At 39.2% G+C, this 19729-nt stretch overlaps 1 protein-coding gene and 1 pseudogene across 3 annotated transcripts in view; both read right to left on the bottom strand.

Moving 5' to 3' along the window:
• STAT1 (signal transducer and activator of transcription 1) overlaps positions 1 to 19729 on the bottom strand; it is a 295742-nt gene that overhangs the window by 39061 nt on the left and 236952 nt on the right. The gene's annotated exons all lie outside the window — the stretch shown is intronic.
• On the bottom strand, positions 15256 to 15353 carry LOC112808296 (U6 spliceosomal RNA; annotated as a pseudogene).

Here is a 19729-nt window from a genome sequence, read left to right as displayed (position 1 = left end):
GCTTAACCTCCTACAATCTGGCTTCCTCTCCCACCTCTCTGATAGCAACTCCTTTTCTCACAGCTGCCACCCTCACTATATAGCCACTGAGTTGTTGTGATAGCTTTCAAACTGGCCTTCAACAAGCTATCTCTTTCTCTATCCAATTTTGCCAGATTGATTTTTTTTTTTTTTAATTTGTTGTGCTCTTGCTTAAAAGCTTGCAGTTGTTCCTAGTGCCCATTACTTCATGTCTAAACTCCTCTGCTTGGCTGCCAAGGCCCTCAGTAATCTGGTACTAACATGTGACTCTGTAGGAATATGACATAATGGGCAGAGTCAGAGTTCCTGGGCAATCTCAAAAGCGGCCTGTGTCCTTGAAACATCTGTTGGTGAACTTCTTACCTCTCTCTGACCAACTCTAGTCCCTGTGTGTCCTAACCACTTTTAAAAATTGGCTGTAATCTTTGGCTTTTAGCCCTCTTAACTTGGCCCCACCTCGACATCTCCCATCAGGACCCCATAGGCACCAATTTCTGCTTTGACCTGGATATCTTCTCCTTGGATCCTTGTCAAAAATCCCATGACTTTCATTCTTCTACAGTCATCTGTTGCCCTACTGGTGAGAAAGGACTGGCTCCTCCCCCTGTCATTTGTCAAACAGTGGCCTGTTTTGAATATATTCTTCTGATTGGCTGTGAGTCCTTGGCTATACTTCCTGGGTTCACACAGGAAAGGATTCCCATCCAACCTCTGATTTGACTATACTTCTCACTATACTGAGGAGTAAGACCTTTCTCTGCTCCCTATCTGTGCTAATTCCTGTCTGGCACCCACTGAGCTCCACTTGTTCAGACTGGGTTTTAAGAGCCCCTCAGATTCCATTTGTGTCCACTGTCCCTCCCACCAAACTATTCCCTGGTGCATTATTTTTCTCTTTTCTCTACTATAGAATTTTCACTCTGGGTCAGCTAGTTTCTTTGGTATTCTTCACATAGACGATTTCTCTACATGCTTCCTTTCATTCTTTGGCTCACTGGGGGCATCTACCCTACCTCACCCCTTATCAGGGAGTCTGCTCCTACCCATAACCCTTGCTAAATGACTCAAGCTTGGATGTCAAAGGGCCAGAATCTGGATCCTCAGAGACATTTCCTGGATCAATGTAGCTCTACTTCAATGCCCAAACCCAGTTCCGCCTGATCTGGGTGTGATACCTCCACACTCATAGCTCATCCTATCAGACACTCACATGCTTCTGGATGGTCTCAGACTTAAGAAGCTCCATTTACTTGGTTCATGACCTTGACTTAAGAGCAGGATTTGTATCTGACTCAACTCTGTGTCTCCAGATCCTAAAATAATACCTAGCACCACTGCATAGATTTTTTTTTTAAAGATTTTATTTATTTATTTGTCAGAAAGAGAGCACAAGTAGGGGGAGTGGCAGGCAGAGGGAGAAGCAGGCTCCCCACCGAGCAGGGAGCCTGACAGGGGGACTCCATCCCAGGACCCTGGGATCATGACCCGAGCCAAAGGCAGATGCTTAATTGACTGAGCCACCCAGGCGTCCCTGCATAGCAGGTTTTATACACACACACTCATGCATACACATACATTTTTTGGATGAATGAATGAATACCATCTATCACCTGACTTAAAACTCCAAACAACCTGCCACACTGATCTGACCTCCAGATAATGTAAGCTCCCTGGCTTGCCTCAGGTCACTTCCTTGTGAATTAATGGGAATAGCATTTCAAGATTATGGTCTTTGATTCCAAGGATCAGGTATTAGACATCACTGGTATGAGATTTAATCTTTTTTTTCTTTTAAAACTTAATTGAAATATAATGACATACAATAAATTGCACATACTTAAAATTTGGTACAATTTGGTAAATTAATGAGCATATTCCCAAAAGATGTCTTATGCCCCTTTGTAATTCCTCTTTCCCTCCAACCTACCACCTTATCACTAGGCAGCCACTAATCTCTTTCTATCATTATAGATTAATTTGTATTTTCTAGAATATTAAATAAATAGTCATTACAGTAAGTTTTCTTTTTTGGTCTGGCTACTTTCACGCAGCATAATTATTTTGGATTTATACATATTGTTGTGTGACCCTGGAGTTCATTCCTTTTCACTGCTGAGTAGTATTCTATTGTATTGATATACCAAAATTTGTATCTATTGATGGATATTTGGGTTGTTTACAGTGGGATTATATAAATAGAGCTTCTGTGAATGCTTTATATATGTGGGTCTTTATGTAGGTGCATATGTGTGTATATGTCTTTATGTAAACATATGCTTCCTTTTCTCTTGGATAAATAACTAAAGATGAAATGGCTGGATCATATATAGTAAGTGTATGTTTAACTTTTAAAGAAACTGCCGGGGGGTGGAGCAAGATGGCGGAGGAGTAGGAGACCTGGATTTCGTCTGGTCTCAGGAATTCGGCTGGATAGGGATCAAACCATTCTGAACACCTACGATCTCAACAGGAGATCGAAGAAAAGAATAGCAACAACTCTCTGAACAGAAAGTGACCACTTTCTGGAAGGTAGGACAAGCGGAGAAGTGAATTCGAGGGGATATTCGGGAGGATAGACGGCGGGGGAGGAGCCTCCGGCGGCCGCTTCTGGCAAGTGCTAGAGCCACGGAGCACAAAATCGGAACTTTTAGAAGTCGGCTCCGCTGAGGGACATCGCTCCAGTGGCTAAGCTGGGGGTGGAACCCTCGCGGGACAGTGTGGTCTCAGGACCCTCGGGAGTCACAGAAAGACCGGGGTGCCTGAGTGAGGCAGAGCTCCCAGGTATCAGAGCAGGGAAGCCGGCTGTAAAGCCGGCTGTAGAGACGGAGGCCAGGAGTGGGCTCTCAGCTCGAGGTTGTCATAAACCGTGATCCACGGCACAGTCGGGCCACTGATCTTCCAGCAGGGACCCAACAAGTGGCAGATACGGAGAGACTCCCCTTCCTTCCCCGGAAGGAGCAGTGCGGGAGCGCACCGCAGGGATCAGCTGGGTTTGGAGACTCCACACCGGGTCAGGTGCCAGAGATAGAAACGCTCGGTCACTGGCCAGGTGAGCACGGAGGGCAGCCAGAAACTGGGGAGATGGGAGTGACTGAATGCTTTTCTCTGGGACTCACTGAGGAGTGGGGCCCCGAGTTCTCAGCTCCTCTGGGGCAGAGATTGGGAGGCTGCCATTTTCACTCTCATCCTCCAAAGCTGTACCGAAAGCTTGCAAGGAACAAAAGCTCCCGAGAGCAAACCCAAGCAGATTGCTTAGCCCTGACCGACAAGGGCGGGACAATTCCGCCTCCGGCAAAGACATCTGGGAACCATGGCAACAGGCCCCTCCCCCATAAGATCAGCAAGAACAGCCCGCCAAGACCAAGTTTACCAATCAATGAGAATGGCAGAACTCCAGTGCTAGGGGAATACTGCACATCGAATTCATGGCATTTTTACCATAATTCTTTAGTTTTTCAAAGTTAATTTTTTTAAAACTGTCTTTTTTTTTAATTTTTCTTTTTCCCTTTTTCAACTAACATCTTATCAATCCCTTTTTTAGAAAACATTTTTATTTTTCATTTTTAGAGTTATATTCTATGCCTTCATAGTAGTTACCCTTATTTTTGGCATATATATATAAGTTGTTCTCTCTTTAAAATTTTGAGATACAGTTTCTTCTAACAGATCAAAATATACCCTAAATCTCTAGTGTATGGCTTTGTTCTAGTCTCCTGCCTGATCACATTCTCTCCCTTTTTTTTTAAATCCTCTTCTTTTTTTTTCAAACAACTTCTTATCAATTCCTTTTATAAAATTTTTTATAATTTTCATCTTTACATTCATATTCCATCTCTTCATCATATCAACCTTTATTTTTGTACATATATAAGTTTTTCTTTCTTTAAAATTTTGGGAGGTACTTTCTTCTAACAGACGAAAATACACCCAAAATCTAGTGTGTGGCACTGATCTATGCACCAGCCTGATCATATTTGATCATATTCTGTTTTTTTTGTTTTGTTCTGTTTTTGTTTGTTTTTATCTTTTTCTTTTTTCTTTCTTTCCCTTTCTTTTCCCCTGGTTTCAGATCTTTTCTGATTTGCTTAGAGTATATTTTCTGGGGACGTTGTTACCTTGTTAGCATTTTGCTCTCTCACTCATCTATTCTCTGGACAAAATGACAAGATGGAAAAAATCACCTCAACAAAAAGAACAAGAGGCAGTACCTACTGCCAGGGACCTACTCAATACGGACATTAGTACGATGTTGGAACTAGAGTTCAGAATGATGATTTTAAAGATACTAGCTGGGCTTGAAAAAAGCATGGAAGTTATTAGAGAAACCCTTTCTGAAGAAATGAAAGAACTAAAATCTAACCAAGTCAAAATCAAAAAGGCTATTAATGAGATGCAATCAAAACTGGGGGCGCTAATTTAGGATAAATGAGGCAGAAGAGAGAATTAGTGTTATAGAAGACCAAATGATGGAAAATAAAGAAGCTAAGAAAAAGAGAGATAAACAACTATTGGATCACGAGGGCAGAATTTGAGAGATAAGCGATACCATAAGATGAAACATTAGAATAATTGGGATCCCAGAAGAAGAAGAGAGAGAGAGGGGCTGAAGGTATATTGGAGCAAATTAAAGTGGAGAACTTCCCCAATTTGGGGAAGGAAAAAAGCATCAAAATCCAGGAGGCACAGAGAACCCCTCTCAAAATCCATAAAAATAGGTCAACACCCCAACATCTAACAGTAAAACTTACGAGACTCAGAGACAAGAGAAAATCCTGAAAGCAGCTCGGGAGAAGAGATCTGTAACCTACAATGGTAGAAACAGTAGATTGGCAACAGAACTATCCACAGAGACCTGGCAGGCCAGAAAGGACTGGCATGATATATTCAGAGCACTAAATGAGAAAAATATGCAGCCAAGAATACTATATCCAGCTAGGCTGTCATTGAAAATAGAAGGAGGGATAAAAAGCTTCCAGGACAAACAAAAACTAAAGGAATTTGCAAACATGAAACCAGCCCTACAAGAAATATTGAAAGGGCTCCTCTAAGCAAAGAGAGAGCCTAAAAGCAACATAGACCAGAAAGGAACACAGACAATATACAGTAACTGTCACCTTATAGGCAATACAATGGCACTAAATTCATATCTTTCAATAGTTACCCCAAAAGTAAATGGGCTAAATGCCCCAATCAAAAGACACAGGCTATCAGATTTGATTAAAAAACAAGACCCATCAATATGCTGTCTGCAAGAGACTCATTTTAGACCCAAAGACAACCCCTGATTGAAAGTGAGGGGGTGGAAAACCATTTACCATGCTAATGGACACCAAAAGAAAGCTGGGGTGGCAATCCTTATATCAGACAAACTAGATTTTAAAACAAAGACTGTAATAAGAGATGAGGAAGGACACTATATCCTACTTAAAGGGTCTATCCAACAAGAAGATCTAACAATTGTAAATATCTATGCCCCTAACATGGGAGCAGCCAGTTATATAAGGCAATTAATGACAAAAGCAAAGAAACACATTGACAACAATACAATAATAGTGGGGGACTTTAACACCCCCCTGACTGAAATGGACAGATTATCTAAGCAAAAGATCAACAAGGAAATAAAGACTTTGAATGACACACATTGGACGAAATGGACATCACAGATATATTCAGAACATTCCATCCCAAAGCAACAGAATACACATTCTTCTCTAGTGACCATGGAACATTCTCCAGAATAGATCACATCCTAGTTCACAAATCAGGTCTTAACTGGTACCAAAATACTGGGATCATTCCCTGCATATTTTTGGACCACAGTGCTTTGAAACTAGAACTCAATCACAAGAGGAAAGTTGGAAAGAACCCAAATACACGGAGGCTAAAGAGCATCCTACTAAAGAATGAATGGGCCAACCAGGAAATTAAAGAAGAATTAAAAAAATTCATGGAAACCAATGAAAATGAAAACACAACTGTTCAAAATCTTTGGGATACAGCAAAGGCAGTCCTAAGAGGGAAGTATATAGCAATACAAGTCTTTTTCAAGAAACAAGAAAGGTCTCAAATACACAACCTAACCCTATACCTAAAGGAGCTGGAGAAAGAACAGCAAATAAAGCCTAAACCCAGCAGGAGAAGAGAAATAATAAAGATCAGAGCAGAAATCAATGAAATAGAAACCAAAAGAATAGTAGAACAGATCAACGAAACTAGGAGCTGATTCTTTGAAAGGATTAACAAGATTGATAAACCCCTGGCCAGACTTATCAAAAAGAAAAGAGAAATGACCCAAATCAACAAAATCATGAATGAAAGAGGAGAGATCACAACCAACACCAAAGAAATACAAACAATTATAAGAACATATTATGAGCAACTCTATGCCAGCAAATTAGATAACCTGGAAGAAATGGATGCATTCCTAGAGATGTATCAACTACCAAAACTGAACCAGGAAGCAATAGGAAACCTGAACAGACCTATAACCACTAAGGAAATTGAAGCAGTCATCAAAAATCTCCCAAAAAACAAAAGCCCAGGGCCAGATGGCTTCCCAGGGGAAATCTACCAAACATTTCAAGAAGAATTAATACCTATTCTCCTCACACTGTTCCAAAAAGTAGAAATGGAAGGAATACTTCCAAACTCACTTTATGAGGCTACCATTACCTTGATCCCCAAACCAGACAAAGACCCCATCAATAAGGAGAATTACAGACCAATATCCTTGATGAACATGGATGCAAAAATTCTCACCAAAATACTAGCCAATAGGATCCAACAGTACATTAAAAAGATTATTCACCATGACCAAGTGGGATTTATCCCTGGGCTGCAAGGTTGGTTCAACATCTGCAAATCAATGAACGTGATATAATACATTAACAAAAGAAAGAACAAGAATCATATGATCCTCTCAATAGATGCAGAAAAAGCATTTGACAAAGTACAGCATCCTTTCTTGATCAAAACTCTTCAGAGTATAGGGATAGAGGGTACATACCTCAATATCATAAAAGCCATCTATGAAAAACCCACAGCCAATATCATTCTCAATGGGGGAAAAGCTGAGAGCTTTCCCCCTAAGGTCAGGAAAGTGGCAGGGATGTCCACTATCAACACTGCTATTCAACATAGTATTAGAAGTCCTAGCCACAGCAATCAGACAACAAAAAGAAATAAAAGGCATCCAAATCGGCAAAGAGAAAGTCAAACTCTCACTGTTTGCAGATGATATAATACTTTATGTGCAAAACCCAAAAGACTCCACCCCCAAACTGCTAGAACTCATACAGGAATTCAGTAAAGTGGCAGGATATAAAATCAACGCACAGAAATCAGTGGCATTTCTATACACCAACAACAAGATAGAAGAAAGAGAAATTAAGGAGTCGGTCCCATTTACAATTGCACCCAAAACCATAAGATACCTAGGAATAAATCTAACCAAAGAGGCAAAGGATCTGTACTCAGAAAACTATAAAATACTCATGAAAGAAATTGAGGAAGACACAAAGAAATGGAAAAACGTTCCATGCTCATGGATTGGAAGAACAAATATCGTTAAGATGTCAATGCTGCCTAGAGCAATCTACACATTCAATGCAATCCCCATCAAAATACCACCCACTTTTTTCAAAGAAATGGAACAAATAATCCTAAAATTTGTATGGAACCAGAAGAGACCCCGAATAGCCAGAGGATTGTTGAAAAAGAAAAGCAAAGCTGGCGACATCACAATTCCAGACTTCCAGCTTTATTACAAAGCTGTCATCATCAAGACAGTATGGTACTGACACAAAAACAGACACATAGATCAATGGAACAGAATAGAGAGCCCAGAAATGGACCCTCAACTCTATGGTCAACTCATCTTCGACAAAGCAGGAAAGAATGTCCAATGGAAAAAAGACAAGTCTCTTTAACAAACGGTGTTGGGAAAATTGGACAGCCACATGCAGAAGAATGAAACGGGACCATTTCCTTACACCATACACAAAAATAGACTCAAAATGATTGAAAGACCTAATGTGAGACAGGAATCCATCAAAATCCTACAGGAGAACACAGGCAGCAATCTCTTGCACCTCAGCCGCAGCAACTTCTTCCTAGAAACATCGCCAAAGGCAAGGGAAGCCAGGGCAAAAATGAACTATTGGGACTTCATCAAGATAAAAAGCTTTTGCACAGCAAAAGAAACAGTCAACAAAACCAAAAGACAACCGGCAGAATGGGAGAAGATATTTGCAAATGACATATCAGATAAAGGGCTAGTATCCAAAATCTATAAAGAACTTCTTAAACTCAACACCCAAAGAACAAATGATTTAATCAAGAAATGGGCAGAAGACATGAACAGGCATTTTTCCAAAGAAGACATCCAATGGCCAACAGACACATGAAAAAGTGCTCAACATCGCTAAGCATCAGGGAAATCCAAATCAAAGCCTCAATGAGATATCACCTCACACCAGTCAGAATGGTTAAAATTTAGTCAGGAAATGACAGATGTTGGCAGGGATGCGGAGAAAGGGGAACCCTCCTACACTGTTGGTGGGAATGCAAGCTGGTGCAGCCACTCTGGAAAACAGTATGGAGGTTCCTCAAAAAGTTGAAAATAGAGCTACCGTATGACCCAGCAATTGCACTACTGGGTATTTACCCCAAACATACAAATTTAGGAATCTGAAGGGGTACATGCGCCCCGATGTTTATAGCAGCAATGTCCACAATAGCCAAACTATGGAAAGAGCCAAGATGTCCACTGACAGATGAATGGATAAAGAAGATGTGAGATATATATATATATATATAAACATATACATACAATGGAATATTATGCAGCCATCAAAAGGAATGAGATCTTGCCATTTGCAATGACGTGGATGGAACTGGAGGGTGTCATGCTGAGTGAAATAAGTCAATCAGAGAAAGACATGTATCATATGACCTCACTGATATGAGGAATTTTTAATCTCAGGAAACAAACTGAGGGTTGCTGGAGTGGTGGGGGGTGGGAGCGATGGGGTGGCTTGGTGATAGACATTGGGGAGTGTATGTGCTATGGTGAGCACTGTGAATTGTGGAAGACTGTTGAATCACAGATCTGTACCTCTGAAACAAATAATACAATATATGTTAAAAAAAAAAAAGGAGATAGTAGGAGGGGAAGAATGAAGGGGGAGAAATCGGAGGGGGAGACGAACCATGAGAGATGCTGGACTCTGAAAAACAAACTGAGGGTTCTAGAGGGGAGGGGGGTCAGAGGATGGGTTAGCCTTGTGATGGGTATTAAAGAGGGCATGTATTGCATGGAGCACTGGGTGTTACACGCAAACAACGAATCAAGGAACACTACATCAAAAACTAATGATGTAATGTATGGTGATTAACATAACAATAAAAAATTAAAAAAAATAAAGAAACTGCCAAACTGTTTTCCAAATTATTTTACATTACTGGGCCCCTGGGTGGCACAGTTGGTTGAGCTTCCAACTCTTGGTTTTGGCTCAAGTCATGATCTCAGGGTTGTGACATCCAGCCCCTCATTGGGCTCTGAGCTCAGCAAGGAGTCTGCTAAAATTTCTCTCTCCCTCTCCCGCTGCCTCTCCCCACTCTCTCTCTCTCTAAAGTGAATAAATAAAATCTTTTCTTTTTTTTTTTTTTTTACATTCTCACCAGAGGCGTAAGCGTTCCAGTTCCTCTATATCTTCACCAATACTTGGTGTGCTCAGTCTTTTCAAAACTTTTTAAATTTGAGATATAGTTGACATATAACATTGTATTAATTTTAGGTGTACAGTGTGTTCAGTCTTTTTCATATCAGCTATTCTTCTAACTGTGAAATAGTGTTTAAGTTTGGTTTTAATTTGCATTTCTCTATGATTAATGATGTTGAACATCTTTTCATGTGCATATTTGCCATCCATATATCTTCTTTGATAAAGTGTCTGTTCAAGTCTTTTGCCTATTTTTAAATTGAGCTGTTTCATTCTTTATAATTGAGATGGGAATTAATATATTCTGAAAGGAGTTCTGCAATACTCCCAGTAGCTGGAGGAATGGACTCCTATAAGTCTATCCACATGCCTCTTCCGTAGACCTGCTTGCTCCCAATTTTTTAATTTTCTCCTTCCAAATCCCTGACTAAACAGCTACACTATTCATCATTTGAGTCTTATATTTTTATTTCAGGCTACTTTTCTTTCCATGCAATGTAGATGACCAGATATACCACCAAAGCTCTTACCATCACTGTTGTCTTCTACGGCCATCTTTGGATGAGGATTATAATATAGTGGTTAATTTCTGGCTTCACCACATACCAAGCTAATCCATTTGTATATCAAGACACTTTTTTTTTTCTTTTCCATGAGCTGATCATAAGGGAACTTGTCTGCCCCCCACCCCCAAAAAAACCACAAGTGTAAGCTGAGAGAGAAACAATGGTGCCATAGTGGTGGATGAAACAGGAGTCTAAGCCATCTACACATGCAGCTTACTTGTCCTTTGATGTACCAGTTCTTCTTCTCTTTTTTAAAGATTTTATTTATTTATTTGACAGAGAGAGACAGTGAGAGAGTCAACACAAGCAGGGGGAGTGGGAGAGGGAGAAGCAGTTTTCCTGCTGAGCCAGGAGCACAATGCAGGGCTTGAACCCAGGACCCTGGGATCATGACCTGAGCTGAAGGCAGACGCTTAATGACTGAGCCACCCACGCGCCCCTGATGTACCACTTCTATCTCACTATGGACTTCTGTTGGGCTCACATGACCTTTTGAATTAGTGGATCTGACAGAACACACCTTGTAACAAACAGTCTGGCTGCATAGCCACTGAATGTCCCAAGATCATGTGTTCTGTGTCTACCAGGGCCTAGCAGCACATCAGGAACTACATTTTGAATGGTGTTTGCTATAGATGGTATAACATTGTTCCAGAACTCTAACATCTAAATCATGATTCTCTTACTAGGGCTTGCTGGGAACTCCATAAAATGTCTTTTCCCATCACAAATACCTCTAACAGCATAGGTCTGTCAGGCAGTATGGCTAAGGTCTCTCATGAGGTTATAGGCAAGATGCTCTCCAGGGTGACAATCATCTGAAGGCTTGATTGGGGCTCATTCACATGGCTTTTGGCAGAAGGCCTCAGTTCCTTTTCACATAAATCTCTCTGAAAGGACTGCTTCAGTGTCCTCATCATATGGTACCCAACCTCCCTCACAGTAAGATCCAAGAGAGCAAGGAATGAAGTTGTAATGTTTTAAAAGTCACATATCATCACTTCTGCAATATTCTATTTGTTAGAAGTAAGTCACTAAGGCCAGCCCACACTGAAGGGGACAGGAATTAAGCTCTGTCTTTTGAAGGAAAAAATATCAAATAATTTGTGGGCATACTTAAAAACCACCACATATGGTATCTTCAATATTGTGATGATATGCAGAATGTCTAGGCAGTCTAGGTTCCTTTGGATTATATTATGACAGAGAGCAAAAGAATTAAGTGGTCAAGACTGTAAATGTTTGTGTCATTCACATACTTCTGTTCCCTTCCCTTGATAGGAATAGAAATGAAAGCATTTGCTAATCAATGTAAGGTATCTGAGGCCATATTAATCTGTTCCAACAGAGATACTACATCTGGCATAGTAACTGCAATCTCGGCAACTGTTTGGTTGACTTTATTATTTCCCAGGATAAGACATTTTTGTAAGGTCCAGACTGGTGAATTAAATGGGGATAAATGAGGGCCATCACCCTGTATTCTTTAGGTCTTAAATGGTAGCACTAAATTCTGCCATTTCCCCCAGGACATGATACTGTTTTTAATTTACTATCATGTGAAGGGGCAAATCAATTTTAGATATTTCACTTTGTCTTCCCCACTAATAGAGCTTTTATCCTACAGTACAAGAAATCAGTGTGGAGGGCGCCTGGGTGGCTCAGTTGGTTAAGCAACTGCCTTCAGCTCAGGTCATGATCCTGGAGTCCCGGGATTGAGTCCCGCATCGGGCTCCCTGCTTGGCAAGGGGCCTGCTTCTCCCTCTAACCCTCCCCGCTCTCATATACTCTCTCTCTCTCTCATTCTCACTCTCTCAAAATAAATACATAAATCTTTAAAAAAAAAAAGACACATTAAAAAAAAAAAGAAATCAGTGTGGAGGTTCCACCAGTTACCAAGTATATCCATTGCAATTACACATTCAGGTACCAGAGAAATTACTTTTTCTTACTTTAGTTTTCTCCATAGCATTTATCACCGTCTCTTAATAGTACTTATTAAGTACAACTTAATATACTTAATTCATTTTAATATACTTACTATATTTATTCATTTTACTATCTGTCTCCCCAGTGAATCTAATTTCCATACAGACAGGCATTTTTTTCTTTTTTTGAAACTGATATATTTCCAATGCCTACAAATTGCCTAACACATCCCAGAAATATAGCTCTAGCACATAGCAGGCATTCAGTAAATACTTGTTCAGTGAAAGAATAAATAGTGCCTGACTCCCAACATGAGCTCATTATTGTTATTGTTATAATTGCCCTAAGATTTTCCCATCTATCCCAGCAAGTATGAATTCAAGTGTGAAACATTCACTCTGGAGCAAATTAGGGAAAGGTTTCTATAAGAGGATCAGAGATGACTGATGGCACCTCAGGTGTCCCATGGAACCGTATATGTGTTGGTGTTTGGCTGAGAGGTGGAAGGCAGACCATTAAGGGGAACCACTCCAGGGTCCTTGGCACTTTCCATCTCTCTCTCCTCCCCTAATGTGACTTGAAGTACATATATTTAATCTCTCACATTTTCCAGTGGTAATTATTGGTATTTTTTTAGCCTTGGAAAATGGAATTTCTTGTTTTTAAAGCACTGAGCAATAAAATACTTAAATACTTTCAGGCTTTCTCTTTAAAAATTGAAAGATATGGCTATTGCCATATTTACTGGTGCTTAAAAGTAGATCCTCATTTCAAACGAGGCATGTGCTTTTCTATTTTATCACAGTCCTCACCACTCTTCATTGTCTTTTTCACATGAAGGCCAAGTGACAGTTATCAGTCACCAATGTATGAATCACACCATTTTTTTCTTAAAGTGAAGAAAAAGTGATATTGTTTATATAACCAAGTACATACAAAAACTGGGAAGAATACAATGTAAACACAGAGAAATACACATTTCAAGAAAAATGGGAATAGGGTTTTGGGGAGGTAAGAGAGAACAAAGATCATTCCTAAGCATTTAATATTAATCATTCCTAAGCATTTAATATGTAATATGCAAACAACGTATGACTATGTACATAGAGTGCAGTTCAAGATAAAAGAACCTGAGTTTGCAACCCTTCCTCTAATCCAATAAAGAGGAATACGTAGTATATTTTACCTACTGTATAATTTGCAAGGTACTTTTTTTTTTAAATCTGTAGTTCACATTATCATGCATGGCAATTTTAGTGTTTTTTTTTCATATTGACATCTTACCCCCAAGATATATAATGTGCTACTTCAACTCCCAAGTTTTCCCCTTTAGAAATGGAAATAAAGAGAGACTCATTGCTAATTCATATGCTTCATCACTGTTGCTTCCTTATTTACATAAAATTTTATAATTCTAGCTGAAGAACAATTTAATTAAAATCTTAACTAAGGACCCTCATTCTCTTCAATTTCAATATGGGGAAGGGTAATTTATTCTTCCAGTTGCTTTTAGTTGATGGTTTTAGGATCCAATAACTGTAATTACAACAGTGAAAGTAAAATTGCATATTGTAATTTGAATTCTGGGGTGTCCTTAGCTAGTAAATACACATGATGACTAAAAAAGGTAACGACATCAGGGATAACCATCTGGATGTTTCTTAAAAGGTCAAAGGCAAATCCATCACCATCCCAGCATTAAACTAAGCTTAAATGGTAGGGTAGTGGTGCATATTTGTCAAAATCTCATAAGGAAACAAGGGTATTCTCATATTTATCTTAATATATCTTTCTCCCTCTACCACCTTTCCCATCTTCATTCAAGCCATTTACAAAAATAAGGCAGTTATTGAGCCCAATATTCACTGATAGCCAAGCTGGAAGCTTTTGGGTGTGAACCAGACTGGGGATGACTCACTGAAAGCCAAATGTTTGTATGGAAAGCTCCCCCTAAAATGGCACAAAAGCAAATATTTATAAACATGTTAAAAAACCATTTCGGAACTCTTGGGAGGAGGGGTTAAAATATCGCCACCCATTCCTAATTACACAATTTTGATAAAACATTGCTTTACTACCATTGTGCTGACCCAGGCTGTAAGCCTTTCAGAAACAAGGTTGCTATTTGGTAGGACTGTCCTGACTAGCAGTATTTATTTTGAAATATGATTCTATTTTGATAACTTCAGCCCAATCTGTATTTTGAATGCATCAAAAATTCATGTGCTACTTGTGTGAAAGTTTTAAGTTTCCTATAGATATGTCTCAATTGCAATCTATACAGAGTTCATAAGAAAAGAGTGGTTACAAATGGAAATTTGTTTCTTTCTGAGCAAATTTTGACCTCAAATGGTATAAGCATATATTTAAATTCTGTACCTTAATGTTGTCTATTGTTTTATTGTTTTATTTTTTTATTTATTTATAAATATTTTATTTATTTATTTGACAGAGAGAGACACAGCGAGAGAGGGAACACAAGCAGAGGGAGTGCGAGAGGGAGAAGCAGGCTTCCCGCTGAGCAGGAAGCCCGATGTGGGACTCGATCCCAGGACCCTGGGACCACGACCCAAGCAGAAGGCAGATGCTTAACTACTGAGCCATCCAGGCGCCCCTTGTCTGTTGTTTTAAACACCTTTCTCTACCCCTCAAGCAAATAAGAAATGGTTGTTTTCATTCTGACAGATATTTTTGGCACACATCAGGTTCCTGCTTAGACTTAGAAAGCCTTTACTTGAGACCTTAGAGCCCATGACTGAGACTATTCGTGGTCTATGGGAAGTCAGCTCCTGTTAGAAGCTACCTCTGAAGAAGAGGTGATGATGGTGGTAGAAGTTTGGTGTTTTTTCCATCTGGTCCAGATTTGAAAAGGAACCAGGGGGACAGGAAGTGGTCAGGCCAAGAGGCCAGCCTTCCTGCTGAACCAAGCTGCCTACCCTTTTTATGTGACCCCCTACAAGGGTTCTTAGGTTTGTTGGCTTATTTATTTTATTTTATTTTATTATTTTATTTTATTTTAAAATATGGAACACCTCACAAATCTGTGTGTCATCCTTGCTCAGGGTCCATGCTAATCTTTCCTGTTATCATTCCAATTTTATTTATTTTATTCTATTTTTTTGTTTTTTTTTTAAATATTTTATTTATTTATTCATGAGAGACAGAGAGAGGGAGAGAGAGAGAGGCAGAGGGAGAAGCAGGCTCCCAAGGAGCAGGGAGCCCGATGCGGGACTCGATCCCAGGACCCTGGGATCATGACCTGAGCCGAAGGCAGATGCTTAACCATCTGAGCCACCCAGGTGCCCTATCATTCCAATTTTAGTATATGTGCTGCCAAAGGGTGCAATTGTTGGCATATTTTAAAAAGGACATTGAGCTATACCAGGCATCGATGACTGAGCTCATTGAACTAAGCAGCGGTACTCTTTTAGAATTTTGTCTTGTATCCAAAAAACCAATGAGAAGTGGTTAGACTAGTGGCTATAAAGAGATATGAATACAGAGGCTAGTATCAAGGAGAGATAATATCATCTTTGATATCCATATATGGGACTGGTGTTATCTTTGTCTGTAGCAAAAACATCCTGACCAGATTAGTGTATGGGGACTGAGTTATAGATATAGCCCTGCTTCCTTTAGCCAAGATCATGGGAAAACGGGTTCTCTAGATAAGTGAATTGCCTAGATTTCTGGAGTTTCCCCCAGTAAGTACCAAAATTAAAAAAAAAAATTAACTACAGAAAATGGAAGGACCTCTGTGGCGTATGATTGAAGGGGTAGGGTCAGTTAAGTGAAAGTTTTTAGTTCTCCCCTTATGCTCTTCTATAAAGAATAAATTTTTAAATAAAATTAATACATATTACTTTATTATTTTTAAAAATTTACTTGGAACTATTTTCACACAAATAGATGGGTTATGTATTTCTGACCTCTCAAACAGAGCCAAACTGAGTTTTCTTTTGATGATTATCATCATTATAAAACTCAGTTCTTCTCTGTACCACAAAGCAATGATACCCTCAAGTAGTCCTGGAGTGTACTGAATGGTTTATTCCCACACTAAATGTCCTCAGACTTTTAATTTATTTCTCACAAATTTTTTTTGCTGTCTGTTTTGCTGTGAGATTGTCAGCTGTCATTTCATCCTGACAGAATTCCACCTACCTTTAGCAGCCTCTCTTTTGAATTTGTTGCTTTAATGATGCTCCCTAATTGGCTGACTGGTTGGTAAGTCACATAAACAAAACTATTGTTAATAGTCCATGTAAAATTAATTAAATGAGCATAGAGTGTATGCCCAAGGGTCACTCCTATGAGCAATGTACCCTTTAAAGTTTTAGTACATTTATTTGGAGATTTCAGTCTTATCCTTTCTATTTGGATTACAGCTATGATTCAGATACTAGATGACACTGGATAAAAGAGTTATATATAAATGAAATGATGTCCTGCTGTCATGTAATGAAATGAGTTGCATCCTTTCTTCTTTCCCTTGTGAAATTGCTCAATAGCAATCCAGGTAGATTGCATGTGATATTAAATTGTAGTTATTCTCATTCTTTAGGCTAATTGAAATGATAGCCCTAAACACGTTGCCAGTTCTAGAATAATATTTAAATTAGAAATAATTGCCAGCATTTGGATAAGAATTCATTTATAGTAAATGTTTTCAAATGTGATAAATGCATATTTGGCCTTTGTCCTTGGTTCCTGACACAGAGCTTCTACCCTTAGAATTTCCTGAAAGAGTGTAGGGGGATCTTTTGTCATTCATAAGACTCTTTCAACCACAGCAGAGTTGTATATGCTAATGGGACAACTCTTGGTGGGTTCCTAGGTAGCTTTAGGATGGGAGCTGGTTGCCAGAGGAGCCAACCTTGTTAGTGTGTTAGAACTTCCAGCTCCATCCTGCTGACCTCCAGGGAGGGGAGAGAAGCTAGAGATTGACTTAATCACCAATGGTCAATAATTTACTCAATCATACCTATGTACGGCAACCTCCATAAAAAACACTAAATGACTGGGTTCAGAGAGCTTCCTGGTGGGTGAACATATAGAGGTGATATGCCCGAAGAGGGCATGCAAGCTCTTTGCCCCCGCCCCACCTTATATTTTGCCCAAGCAGGCTTTTGGCTGTTCCTGAATTGTATCCTTTGTAATAAACCAGTAAATAGCAAGTAAACTGTTTCTGAGTTCTGTGAGCCATTCTAAAAAATTATGGAATCTGAGAAGGGGGTCATGGGAACCCCTAATTTATAGCCTGTCCATCAGAAATATGGTTGGCCTGGGATTTGTGATTGGTGTCTGAAGTGGGGGCAGTTTTGTGGGAATGAGCCTTAACATGTCTACTAACTCTGGTAGTTAGTGCCAGAATTGAATTGTAGGACACACAGTAGGTGCCTGGAGAGTTGGAAAATTGGCTGGTGTACGGAAAAAAACCTACACATTTGATGTCAAAAGTGTTTCGAGTGAAAAACTGCTCACCAGGCTTTTATGATCTCAAATGCTTGAATATGTGTCAGGTTTGCCAAATCCATATAAAAAAAACATACATGTAGGCTCTCGTCTACTGGGTAGATCAGACAAGCAAGACTCAGCTGACTCACAGATACATGGAAATAGATCAAACAAGTAGCATGTGTTTGAAAGGAACATTTTAGTTAAGACAGGGAGTGGGGATTTTTTGACAATTGTTCTGAATGTGAGTCAGAATGTAGGTTTGCGTGGGTGAGTGTGTGGGTAGATACATCTGTGGGTGTCAGAAAGAGACAGCCAGAGATAGATGGCTGTAGTTTTGTAGCTAGTAAAATGACTATAATAGTAAAGTAAATTTAAAGATATAGACCTTCATGGAGCCTTTAAAATAGTTTTAGCTAAACAATGTCAACAGAAGGTTTATTTAAAATACCAATCGCTTCCCACAAAGAGTTTAAATTACCTTACACAGTAACAGGCAATTTTCATTTACCACTTACTTGAAATTTGGTAATTATCACAAGTGAAATCTTATACTCCTGGTAGCCAAAACTTTTTAAAAATGGGAAAATTAAAATAAATCGGCTGAATTGCTTATCTAGACAATGACCTTCGGCTGTTCATAGCATAAGGCATGACAGCAACTAAGTTGCAAAGGAAAAAGAAGCTAAAATGGGTAATAGGATAACAAAAATTTTATCTATAGCTATAACAAGATGATTTCTGATATACTTAACTACATGCAATAATTGGGCAATATAAAAGTATGAAAATATAGGGAATTGGTGTTATAATTGCTTGCCTGGTTTTATCTGGGAGAATAATGATGCCAGTGAAGTAGAGTCTACGCACAGAGACTCTATTTGACAAATTCAGATTCTGTTTTTGGCAATTCCATTATTGTATCCATGGATCCTCCTAAGTGTGAACTTATGGGCAAGTCCAGAGCCCACGGAGCTATTTGGAATATCACTTGAAACTAAATAAAGCAAAGAATTCCAGAATGAAAGAGCAACTCACATATTTGAGCCTCTATGATGTGCTTCCTCACTGAAATTAACAACCCTGTATCTGCCCTCCAGGAGTTCAGCCCTTGAATTAAACAGTTAAAGAAGCTGATAAGCATTGTTTGTGTTAGGTGCTATTACAATACAGGTCAATGGAGGAAATCATTATTAATTCTTCGTTCACTGACAGTGATTTTCTTTCCAAAATAGATACACATTTTTCTAATTATAAAAATAATGCAAGTTCATTATAAGAGAATTCAGATATGATAGAAAAGTATCATTCATTGATTTAAGAGAATTCATTTAAAGCTATTAAACACTAAAGGAGCAAAGGGTCTGTGCTTCATTTTATATTCTCTCTTTGTAAACTAACTTCTCCATTCCTTGCCATGTATCACTTTTCATTATTAACTGGTGGAAAATAAGTGATACAATGTACTTGCCTAGCAGGGCAAGAAAGGAGACTCATTCTTTCTCTTTACTACCTTTATGTCTATACGCCATTATTGGTTCTCACATAGTATAAGTGTAATTTAAATTTATTTCATAAGGTACTTGGGGGCTAGAAAAATCCAAAAAACTACATTTGCCTCTTATTCATGTTGGTAAGATCACTCCTGCACTCCCAATAAGGGAACTCTTACCTCTCTGCATTCTAAAGTCCTATTCATTACCTCACCTTTTCCTTCAGAGCTGGGAAGTCAGATCCCATGTAACGAGTCTGAGGATGATTAATGGTGGCTTTGAGCTGCTGATGTGCAGGGTGCAAGATACAGAGAATTATGTGAGCTTTGCTTTGGGACAAGATAGGTTTATGTTGCAGTTGTCCAATTAATCTGAAACCCCAGTGCTTAACACAAGAAAGGTTTAATTCTTGCTTGTGCCGCATATGCATTACAGATGGGGAAACGGTCTCACGCAAGGATGAGGATGATGGAGGCTCTGCCATCTTGTGGCTGTACCAGCTCCCGGGTCACTGCCCCAGGGAAATAGAGACGAGAATCTC

Source organism: Callorhinus ursinus, unplaced genomic scaffold (assembly GCF_003265705.2).
Source record: "Callorhinus ursinus isolate GAN/ISIS: 27379988/994484 unplaced genomic scaffold, GSC_fseal_2.0 scaffold2, whole genome shotgun sequence".
Classification (NCBI taxonomy): domain Eukaryota; kingdom Metazoa; phylum Chordata; class Mammalia; order Carnivora; family Otariidae; genus Callorhinus; species Callorhinus ursinus.
The sequence above is the reverse complement of the archived record's forward strand: the minus strand, read 5'-3'. Positions and strand labels throughout refer to the sequence as shown.